Genomic DNA, 12,975 nt, shown 5'->3' on the forward strand with positions numbered 1-12,975 from the left:
ATCAAATTTCATGCTCTAACATCAATGGAGAAGTTAGTAACCGTAATGCCCAAATTAAGCCATATTCACAATGAATCATGTAAAGGTTGTGCCTTAGGGAAAAACTCTAAAAAGTCGTTTCCTCATAATTTGAGCAAAACTAAAGATGTGTTGGAACTAGTACATTTTGATCTATGTGGACCCATGTCTTTACCATCTATAGGAGGGTTCTTGTACTATGTGATATTTGTTGATGATTTTTCAAGGAAGACATGGATATACTTCCTTAAGTGCAAAGAATCTTAAGAGATTCTCTCTAAGTTTAAAGAATTCAAAACAATTACCAAGAACTCCTCTAGGAAGAACATTAAAGTTCTGAGAATAGATAATGGGAAAGAGTATAGTTCTGAAATATTTAAAGAGTTTTGCAAACTCGGTGCGATTAAGAGGGAGTTCACAGTCCCCTACAATCCTCAACAAAATGGAGTTGCTGAAAGAAAGAATAGAACTATTGTAGAAGCTGCTAGGGCTATGATTTTTGATCAAAACTTGAGTATGTCTTTTTGGGTTGAAGCATCTAATACTACAGTCTATATTCATAATAGATGTGCTCACTCATATTTGGACAATAAGACCCCTAAAGAAGCATTTTCTAGAAAGAAACCTAACATCAGTCACTTAAGGATATTTGGATGTCCTATGTATGTTCATGTACATAACGAGAAGAGGACAAAGTTAGAACCTTCTGGAAGAAAGGGCATCCTAATTGGTTTTAGTGAAACAGTAAAAGGATACAAAGTCTACATACCTAGACAGAAACAAATAGAACTAAGCAGAGATGTCATTTTTGAGGGAGACATTGCTTTCAGAAGAGCCAAAACTTCTGATGAACTAGATACATTTGATGTATCTCAAGAAGAGGCTCTTCCTCCTAAGATTTAGAGGGAGTACCCTGAACAGACTTAAAATGAAACTGAGATCCATCTTGAGACTCAAGAAGAGAGTCTTGATCAGTCTAAAAGACCACTTTGGGCAAGAAAACTTATACAGGAAGGAGATGGATTTGCAGCACCTTCAGGGACTTTCCGAGAAAGCAAGGGACCTAGAAAATTGACATACAATACTTTCATGTGTGAGAGTCCAAACCCTAAACCTTCAAGTACTTTTGAAGCACTTAAACATCAAGCTTGGAAAGATGCCATGGTGGAAGAATATCAGTCCATACTAAAAAATGATGTTTGGGACATAGTTCCTAGACCTAAGGGAAAATCTGTTGTATCTTCAAAATGGCTCTTCAAAGTTAAGTATGCTACAGAGGGCAGCATTGAACATAAACCCCATTTTGTGGCTAGGGGTTTTTCTCAAAAGGAATGAATCGACTTTGAAGAAACTTTTGCACTAGTTGCCAGATACACCTCTGTTAGAGCTGTAATAGCCATCGCAACAGCCAAAGGTTGGAAAATCCATCAAATGGATGTTAAAATTGCTTTTCTTAATGAAAAAATCGAGGAAGAAGTACACCTGGAACAACTAGAAGGGTTTGTGACACATGATGCTGCCTCTTATCTATGTAAATTGAAGAAGGCTCTGTATGGACTCAAATAGGCTCCCCAAGTTTGGTAAGAAAGGATTGACAAATACCTTTTAAGTCTTGGATTCACCAAGAATGTGGCTGATCCAAATCTTTACTTCAAGGTAACTAAAGGTGATATGCTAATTTTAATTTTTTATGTTGCTGACCTTTTGATTACAGGGGAAGAACATCTCATTAATCAGTGTAAGAAAGATTTAGCTTCTGAATTTGAAATGAAGGACTTAGGAATTCTTTATTACTTTCTTGGATTGGAAGTTCGTCAGAAGTCTGGGAATTTCTTTCTACGCCAAAAGTACACTATTGATATTTTGAAAAGATTTGCAATGTGGGATTGTCGACCTATGTCTACGCCTATGGAAACCAATTTATACAAGCTAAAAGAAGCCAGTGCTGAATTCAAACTAGTTGATCCCACTTTATATAGATAGATAATTGAGTCCCTAATGTATCTTGTAAATACTTGACCTAACATCTACTATGCTGTGAATGCATTGAGTCAGTTCATGTGTGAACCTCGTGAGATTCATCTTGTTGCTTTGAAGCATATATTAAGGTATCTCCAAGGTACCATTGGGTATGAACTTAAGTATGAGAATACCAACTTGGAGTTACATGGATATACTGATTTTGATTGGGCTTGAAGTGTGAAAGATCGGAAAAGCACATCAGGATGTTGTTTCAACTTAGGATTAGCTATGATTTCTTGGATTTGCAGAAAACAAGCTTCAGTTGCTCAAAGTTCTGCTGAGACAGAGTATATTGTAGCAGCAATGGGAGCTAGAGAAGCAGTATGGCTTCAGAAGTTGTTTTCTAACTTGTTTGGTGAGCCTATGAAACCTACCACTATTCACTGTGATAACCAAAGTTGTATCAAGTTATTCGTGAATCCGGTATTTCATGATAGATCCAAGCATATAGAAATTCCTTACCACTATGTAAGAGACATGGTGGAAAGAAGGGCTATTTAGTTGGAATATATCAATATAGGTGATCAAACTGTTGACATTCTTACCAAGGCACTTCCGAAAGTGAAGGTTGATCATTTTAGAAAGAAGCTTGGCTTGTTTGAAATGTATGTTAATGAGATTGAGTCTCAAACCTTGTAAATTTGTTTATTTAATAAAGATGTTTAAAGTGTAAACTCTTTTGTCATATGTGTGACTCTATGACTCATGGGTCTACCCTATCTTTAGTATTAAAAGGAGACAATCTTTTATATTGAAACATTAACTCTAATAATATAAGGTGACAACTTTAAATTATTAGATTACTATTATGATGAATATCATGTGACTTGATATTCTTGAAAATCATAATAGTTAAAAGAGCATGATGATGGATATCATGTGACTTGATATCTATTGATGATCAATATGTTTTAACTCATGGTGGATGTTATGTGACTTTTGGATATGCCATGATCCTTTGTGGAGGATATCACAAGACTTGATATCTGTATACACACAAAATTGAAAGAATATCATGAGACTTGATTTTCTTAAAATATTTGGAGGATATTACTTCTTATAATGAGAAGAATTCATATGCACTTTGTCTTCCCTAGCTAAGAGGGAGTGTTGAATCATGTAGTTTCGGTTCAAACAATAGCACTGATCATATGAGAATATACTCATGTATATATACATGTCAATATGATTTGAATATTGATATGTATGTATGCATGAATATAATCTGCATTATTATTGTGATCATAGCATTCAGAACCGACTATGCATATAATTATTGTGTTTATATCTGAGAATGATCTCAGCAATGATCGTATTTATTCTGATCATTATCGATTGCTTTAGACTTTGTTAAGTCTTGTAATCATTAGTTTTGTTATAACTAAATCAAACAGGTGTGACCATACCACTGATCGGGTGTATCGGTGAATGGTCATGTCTCCATTTGGAGACATGCCCATTCACCCATACACCCAACCACCTTTGTATAAATATGTATGCCACCTGATATTGCAAGCATCGAAATTGATTAATGCAAGTAGATCGGAGGTAGTACTGAAATCAAATCTGAAGGAAATTGTATCTCATATTTGCATTGAAATTATACATAATTGTGGAGCACATCGGATCCTTCATTTGCAGAGATTGTACCTGAAACAAAATATACATTCTTCAGCACTGTCAGAGAAATCTGTAATAAACTTTACAATTACCATGGACCATGCACAAATGTTTTAACTTGAAACTTCATTTGGTTTCTCCAAGATGACCAATATTACTCAATACTTTAGTAAAGCAGCTGACTCCCGACCAGTTTCAAGTAAATCACAAAGATTCTTGATATGTTTCAAAGGATGCCAAGTACTTCACATCAAGTGGCTTGTGGAGGATATTATGGATACTATTCAAGTTGAACGAATCCCAAGTATTGCAGGATTGACAAAGATGGCGAAGAAGTTAATGAAACAATTAGAGTGTTTCATAGTAAAGGAATGCATCCTTGTGTGCTTGTTGATGGAATTGAAACTGCAAAAAGAGCCACCTGGATTTTCTTGAGTTCAAAACTTTAGTAATAAGGAACATTAGATAAGATTTTAAAAGGGGTAGCAAGGACAACAGTTAGCACAAAGCTTTATGAAGCACTTGCAGATCAACCAGTTAGCATTGATGTAAATGCAGTGCTTTACATTCAAAACTTGAACCAATTTATCTATTTATGGTAGAAATTATGAATATGAGGCATAGATTTGATGTAGATACCCATTTGGTTGGAGGATTGGTCCTTGATCATGGAGCTCATCACCTAGGAATGAAGAAGTGTGCTGAGAATTGTTACATATTAACTTGCAATGGATCTTTGGAATATGAAATGAGAAGTAAATGCAGTTTTCTCTTACACGAATGCTGAGTGCAGGGAGAAAATGGTATTAGTAGAAAGAAGACATGTAGATGATAAAATTCAAAAGATAATTGACTTAAAGAAGAAGGTTTGTGATGGACATGACAAGAATCATTTTGTAACCAACCAAAAAGGAATAGACCCCACTTCACTTGATATGCTAGCTAAAGAAGTGATTGTAGCTCTGAGGAGAGGAAGGAGACAGAATATGGAGACTGCTGTTTGCTTGTGGTGGTGAGGCTGTTAGTTCTGGTGGTGACTTGATTGTTGATGTGCTTGGCTGGGCAAGACTTGCATATGAGCATGTGCTTGGGGATGGAAAATACACCTTGTGGAGAATTTTTTAAAACCCTAACTCATGTACAATTCTTATGAAAGGGCCAAATGACCATAATATTGTTCAAATTAAGGATGCAGTTCATGATGGATCGAAGGCTGTAAAACATACAATAGAAGATCAAGTTGTTGTTTTAGGTTTTCGAAGCAATGGGCATTTGAAGAATCATTAGTTGAAGAAATAAACAGGATATGCCTTGTAAACTTGGTGATTAATGAAAACTTAAGAGTCTCTTAACAATTAAAGATCATTAAAATTCAAGAATCAATTATGAAACTGCAAGGACAGATAAGAAAATCCTATAAATACGCAATCAGTTAACTAAAGAAGTGTCTGAATTTTGAGAGAGCAATGTTGTGTCATGCTATCAGAAAGGGGCATTTATTCGAAAAAAAAATGTGAAAGGGAGATATTAATATCTTTCTTTAGGGGAAACATGGTCTCTATATAGGAAGAAGAGTCTTTGTACTCTTTGAATCTGCCTAAAAGATGAAGAGGCCTTTTTGAAACTGTGTGTTCATTTGTCTTTCTTTAATGTCAATTTTTGTAATGTTAGTTGTGATCATTCTTCGGTGATTTTTTTTGTCATAGCATATTATGGCCGTGCATACTCTATTAACTTTGAGTCCTAAGATATTTCACATACTCTAAAAGGATTGTTGTTATCTTCCTAATTGTCTGCAGTGGGTAGTCAGAAAGTGAACTTTGTGTCATTTTTCCCTGTATCCCTTTGTTTATAAACCTGTATTCACATCTGCAGCATGCCTATGCTCAGGTGCTAGTTACCTATACTGCTTTTTGGTTAAAAAACATATGCTGAAAATCCAAAACTATATCATAAGAGAGAGTGTACCTCCAAAATTGAGAGGAAGACCATCCAATCAATGGAGATCTCTTCAACTATTGGTTTCTAAATTGTCTTTCGTCTTGAGTGTAATGTGTCACTTTTGGAAGCTATTTTTGAAGGAAATATCTGCAAAGCAATACTATGCAAGATTGAAATATAATAGAAACACACACATGCCATCAGAAAAGGGCATTTATTCAAAAAAATATGTGCAAGGGAGATATTAATAAATTTCTCTAGGGGAAACATGGTCTCTATATAGGAAGAAGAGTATTTGTACTCTTTGAATTTGCCCAAAAAAATAAGGTTTTTTTGAGACTTTGTGTTCATTTGTCTTTCTTTAATGTCAATTTTTCTTATGTCAGTTGTGATCATTCTTTGGTGAATTTTTTTGTCATGGCAGATTATGGGCGTGCATACTCTATTAACTTTGGGTCCTAAGGTATTTCACATAATCTAAAAATGATTGTTGCTATCTTCCTAATTGTCTGCAGTGGGTAGTCTGAAAGTGAACTTTGTGTCATTTTTCCTTGTGTCCCTTTGTTTATAAACCTGTATTCGCATCTGCAGCATGCCTATGCTCAGGTGCTAGTTACATATACTGCTTTTTGGTTAAAAACCATATGCTGAAAATCCAAAACTATATCATAAGAGGAAGTGTACCTCCAAAATTTAGAGGAAGATTATCCAATCAATGGGGATCTCTCAAACTATTGGTTTCTAAATTGTCTTTCATCTTGGGTGTAATGTGTCATTTTTAGAAGCTATTTTTGAAGGACAAATCTTCAAATCTCATATGAATTGCACTCAGAGTTAACTGAAGAGAGCTAGGGACAAGAGTTAGAAGGAGCTGTTGTCCAACATAATGGTTGCGAGAGTCGGAAGGAATTGACACCATGCCAAATCCTTTCTGATGGAGATGAATTTATTGGTGATGATGTTGATCTAGCTGTCAAATCCTCACTGTGCTAGGAGTGCTTGCGGACCTTGTACCAGAGCTATGTTGGGTGTGTGTCTCCTACGTCCCTTAGGCTCGGTGTCCCTATTGGGTTTGCATGCTCACGGGTTTGGGCTATTGGTTTCCAGGGGATGAGGTCCCCCATATTTGCGGGCTAACTGAGTTGGAGCTCCAATCAAAAGTGACTTGTTACTGATAAAAAAAACAAACAAGTCCATTTCTACTGTCAAAGTTCACCTTTAACTTCCCTGATGATGATGCAATACTTTTAATGCCACGTTGGGTATTAGTGTATGATAGGGAAAATCACAAATCAACATTATATTTATGTAAAAGGCAACAACACAACCTAAAAGTTCCTGCAAACTAGCCCCTAATGTATCATTAAAGCAGTCAAATAAAAAAGTGCATAAACAAAAAGCATTCTAACTAAAACATCCCCGTTGAATGTAGCTCAATGTTTTCCTCTCTTCTCCAAAGCATGTTGATCTAGCTCCTATGATCGATTGCACTTATTCATGAAAGTTAAAAAGACAATAATGGCGAAAGGAATCAAAATATGATGGTTCAAAAAAGCTTGAGAGGAAATGAGCCCAATTTATAGAATTTGCAAGAGGAATTGATAATTTAGCAATGAAGTGTGCAAAAGAAAAATTGTCATAGACTATGACAATTGAAAAATTTGAAAAAGGAAATTTGTAATAATTAATAACAAGTTATGACAAGTTTGATGCACAATTAGAAGTTAAAGAGTAAAAAATGAAATTTGTCATAAACTATGACAAATATGGAAAAAGGAAAAAAAGGAAGTTGCCATGAATGATGACAATTATGACAAAAGGAAAAAAGGAAATTGTCATAAACTATGACGATTTATGACAAAAGGAAAAAGGAATTTTGTCATAAACTATGACAATTTATGACAAAAGGATAAAGGAAGGTGGAGGCTAAAAAAGAGGAAGGCTAGAAAATAGGAAGTGAAGCACAATTAAGGGATAAAATTCTGTTCATAAAAAGGAGAGAATTTTTAAATTTTTAATCATTTATTCACAAAAATTAGAAATTAGGATTTAGGAATTATGAAAATGCCATAAAGCTAAAAATAAATTAATTGTGAAGCTTAGGAAAATTAGATAAATAAATGTAATTTTTTATCAAAGCTTAAGACTTTGGAATAGGGGATAAATTAATGGTTATTTATTCATAGAATCATGAATTGATTGACATGATCATTTAATTGAACATGTCTTAATGCAAATTAAAGGATGAAAATTAGTAATTAACATAGTTACACCACCTTGGGGGATGGTGGAACAGGGGGACAAGTTTCCAGGATAGGGGGACAGAGGGGCCTTAATTTGGGGATGGTGGGGGGACGGTGGGGGGGGATAGGAGGGGGTGTGTATATATATACATATGGTACTTTAAATGCTAGTTATGAAAAGATGTATTGCAATATAAGATATAAAGATGTAAAAGAGTAAATACTTGAACATTGGATGGAATTGGAACATTGAATATTGAACATAAATAGTCAAATCAGCAAATAGTCAACATTGGGACATCCCCCATCCTCGGTGGAGGTGGCGGAATCTAGTGGCACCACTGGGGACAAGGGGACATAGTTCCCAAGTCCCCGGTGCATCCAAGTCTTGGGACATGGGACAAAAAGGGGGGAGGGGGGACGCGTCTCCGTATTACTATGGTAATTGATTAAAAGTTTTCATTATTTAATTAATAGAAGAATGACAAAATATTGGTGAATCATGAAGATCAAACACACAATATAGAGGACATGTTAGAAAAGAGGGCCATAGGCATGAACTATTTTTTACTGTAATTAGGAAGCATCAAACTTCCTCATCAATAGTATACATTAAACATATATTATATTAATATATTGTATTATATCTAAGTTACTAATTCGGAAGTGGGATTTTTTTCTTTTTTGGGGGGAGGGGGGTGGATGCATATGCGTATATATATATCTGCATATACAGTTATATTGTGTATATGCATATGTATAACGTTGTTGATTCTGTTGATGATGTATCACTTGGGATTGGGGTGATTGTTGTTGTTGTTGGAGAATTGATGTTGATTTGTTATGTTGAAAGCTTTGCACTACCTGTTGTTGCATAAGCAGCTACAATATTTGAATACTTTGTGACTGATAATCCTGCTGACTATGAGGAATAACTTGGGAAGTTATTTTCTGCTGCTTTATTTTGATTAATATAAGTGATTGGAGATCACATGATGGAGAAGATGACTGCAATTGGGGCAAACCTGCAATTTGTTAATTTTGTTGAGGATTTGCAACCTATAAGTTTAAAGTTTTTCTATGGATGGCTTTCGGGAAGCATCCACAAGGCTTTCGCTCACTGAGTATTATATTAATAATATATTATGTTATTATATGAAACATATATTGTATCATAATATTAATGATATATTATATTTTTGTATAACTAATATACTATATTATTATAATAATAATATATTACATTATTTTTTTTTGTTTATTATTATTTATTTATATTGTAGTTATGTTATTTTATTATTTATCTATTTATATTAATAATATCATTTATTTAATAAATCTTTTTCTTGGAGAGGGACATAGTAGTTGACCCCTTCTCCTTGCATATTTTATCGATATTTTACTTACATGTGTGCCCAAGATTCCATCTCTTTCCGAAAGACCTATATGATAAATTTAAACATTGTTATTTCAATATTGGGCACCATATAAATTTATATTAGAATATTAAAAAATGATGAAGCTAAATCTTTAGTTAACTATATAAAACATTAAGATATTGTTATTTTATTTAAATGCACTAGACTACCAATTATCAAAATTAGGATATCAACTATTCTCACCGATGTCTAAAATAGTCACTCCACCAATTGGCTTAGTCTGTGCTTGGATTTACTCACAAAACTAGTAAGTGTTGGAGAACTTACTCAAAACCACTTCAAAAAAGGACATTATGCTGATGATAACTGTCAAAGCTCAACTACACATTTGATACTACCAAACTACTTGACAGTTGTGTCCAAAGTTCTCCAACTCTAACTCATTAGCCTAGGGGAACAAAACTGAATATGCTAATAATCCACAGCATCGAATTGATTTGGAAGTGGATATTATATATGGGGATCCAAAATCACTAAAGTCGAAAAAGGAATTATATATTATTATTGTACAAAGGGTATAAAGGAGGAATGAGAAAGGAAAAAAGGTATTATTGTACAAAGGGTATAAAGGAGGAATGAGAAAGGAAAAAAGGTATTATTGACAATTTCATTTCAAACCCTTATTTTGGAGAGTGAGCAACTACCTATCTTCTACCTCAAGATAAAATCTTATAATAAAATTTCTTTCAAGGATGAAACCCTAGAAAAAAATTAATTCAAGGACAAGAATCCTAAAGTGAAATTAATTCAAGGATGAAAACCAACAATGCCATTCCAAGGAACCCTTAGAAAACATGATAGAATATGTCAAAGAATACATGGAACCTTTTTTTTTGGGAAATATAATCGTTAACCATGCATATCATGCAATGATATTTAGAGAAAACCTTAAGGCTAGATCGAATAGTCATTACATAACACTGCACCGACGAAAGTATAAAGACAATGAAACCACCAAAATCCAATGGGAAAGATCTTCTAACTCTTTAAACAAGGTATATGGTATGTTTAGACTCAATTAAGACCCTCACAAAAGTTTCAAAACTTAACTCGAAAAACTAGACTATTTTCTAGATCCTAGGTGTTACAAATGAGCTTCGTTAAGGAGTAATTTGCACTTTGATGTAGAGCCTCACCTTGGAAAACTTAGGAGGAAATGAATCACTCAACTAAGCCTGCATCAAGGGGTTCATACACCTTCAAGATCAACTATTCCTCTTAACTCAAATTGATATCCAATTGGTTCTCTTAGTACCAACTAATACACTGACATGCAACAGGAACTTCTTCGACCTCCTGTAGCAACAATGACTCTCTTACTCAGACTTAACTTAAACCAACCCGATTCTTCTGAATTGATATACATGGGCATCATTAATCAACTTCGAATATAAAATTGGGGACCCAAACCGAAAAAAGATTTACTACCAAGCAACATTAATCCATGTTCAGATCTACACCACCTTTCTGCATGCGTGAGTTTAGAACTCAAACACAAGCTGGCCATCGATCATGAAAATCTCCGTCGCTTACAACTTCTGCAAATCCCATATACAAACCAACTTTTCTCTTTATCACATATCAACTATGTGATCTCAACAAATTGGTGAATACATGAAGATATTCATCGTACTCACATATTGCATTTCGCACGGGCATAAGAAGACATAACTAAAACAATAAAAGCAAATGAAAACAAAATAATATGATACATTACTCCTCCATGATCCTAGAAAATAGATCGCAGAGAGTTTACAAGACTCCCACTGACTGTCGTGACCCTCAAAATAGCAGGTCTTCACATTCGATGACTTAGAAATCTAATTTCATATAACAAACTGCAAAACCCAAAAAATTAATTGAGGTTCAAAGAGGATCAGACTAATGTTCTATTATGCGCTCATTAGATTATCAACATATTCTCAGAGTTCAGACTTTCAAATTCAGGAAAGAAAGAAAAATCACACATTCAAATTGAAAACCCATGAAATCAGAAAAACTCAACTCTTTCTAATTCCTTCTGCTATATTCAATCCCCATTTGGTTATATAATCTACCTTTTCAATACTTTCCCATCTCTTCTATTGGGAAGATGAAACATCATCAAAATCAAGAAATCCAAAAACCGTTTTCGAATCATGAGGGATCAGGCATCAGAATCTGCCACCAACTTTTCTAGTTGTTTGAAGTTTTCTGTAGCCATCGATTTCCTAGTTGGTTTAATTATTTCAAAACACACACAAAACACACTTAAATAAAACTGACTCAACTTAAAATGAAATTAACTTTTTCCTAAGTGGCTATAATTGGAGAGCTTGTAGGATTGCTTTTCCATTTATGCCACCATGTCATAGGACTTTACTACAAACATCAAAATTTAAAGCACACTTAAAACATGACATTAACTTTCTTCATAGTTTTTGCACTTCCTGTAGCATTATCTTGTTATGTTTTCCTGTCACACAATTTTGATATATTGTTTCATCCTTGTTTGTTCCTGTAGCATATTTAACCATGTTAGTTCCTGTAGCATAATCTGTCTGGTCTGCTCCTGCAGCACACTCCAATGCCTCAAGCACTAACCAAACTGACTCTAAAACTCCCTAAATCTCTTCCTAGAGTTCCGTAACTCTAGCTTCGTAACACAATTGGAATGGGCTCAACCAGACATCCGAAGCTCCCAAAATCTCCGTCGAACTAAGTTGTAATTTAAGGCGTCCACAATGGACTAATGCACAATTTTTGGACACTAGTGTAGTGCACATTCATGCTTCTACAAAAGTCTCCTCCATTTGTGCATGAATCCATTTTATATTTGGTGCCCCATTCTTTGTGTTGTAGTTCTCGGGGACTAGCAAACTCACACTGTTGTCCCATTTTTGTGCATTTGTTGTGATTATTGAGTTTTCCAGATTCATCATAGGACCTTTAGGACACCCTAAACCCTCAAGTGAAGACAAAATTGAAATCCATTACATGGGTTGGAAGAAATCGATGAAAGTGTGTGGGGAAACGACGTGCAAAGTGGTCCCAGAGTCACTAGGTGAATCCTACACTCAAGGGTGAGATCAAGTGGATCCCAATCATAAACAATCCACCCTAAAGTTCCCTAAAATGATCCAAATGAACACAATGGATTTCCAACAACTACAATCCACAATTGGTTCCCCATGGGACACCCATCAGGTTGTCTCAAATGAACCTGAAATGTTTCTGAATGACTCCAAACTTTTTTAAACTACTCCAAAATGGACAAGAACAAGGTAAAATCGGGATGTGACTAAATCAATTGGATCTACTAGAAACATATCTAAGTTCATTTTAAAGCAACAATGGAAGTGCTCCTAAAATAGCACATGGATCTTCAATATCCCAAGAACATAATAACAATTTGTGCCCAATTCCAATACTGGAGCCATGTAAAATTACCATCCACATAGTTATATACTACTATTACATCTTTCTTCACATTGGATTATCCAATATACAAATCATCAAGTTTTGCAATTGTGAATCATCACAAATACATTTGCAACTTGCAATAAATGTGGAGATAAAAGAAAGCATGTAAAGGAAGTGATGTGGTAGTCCTTCAAGGTTGGTAATATACATGTCCACTAGTCCTCTATGGTAGTTGGAAACACCACCCAATTATGTGGACTCCGTAGGTCCACCCCACCATGCTCGGAGAT

General features: G+C 34.7%; 1 protein-coding gene and 1 pseudogene across 3 annotated transcripts in view; both read left to right on the forward strand.

Moving 5' to 3' along the window:
- Positions 1-12,975, forward strand: part of NDC1 (NAD(P)H dehydrogenase C1) — a 247,301-nt gene that overhangs the window by 184,762 nt on the left and 49,564 nt on the right. The window lies entirely within an intron of this gene.
- Positions 4,256-4,990, forward strand: LOC149535864 (T-complex protein 1 subunit zeta 1 pseudogene; annotated as a pseudogene).

The sequence above is a fragment of the Cupressus sempervirens genome, chromosome 10 (assembly GCF_028749045.1).
Source record: "Cupressus sempervirens isolate cs-2001-9-10 chromosome 10, ASM2874904v1, whole genome shotgun sequence".
Lineage (NCBI taxonomy): Eukaryota > Viridiplantae > Streptophyta > Pinopsida > Cupressales > Cupressaceae > Cupressus > Cupressus sempervirens.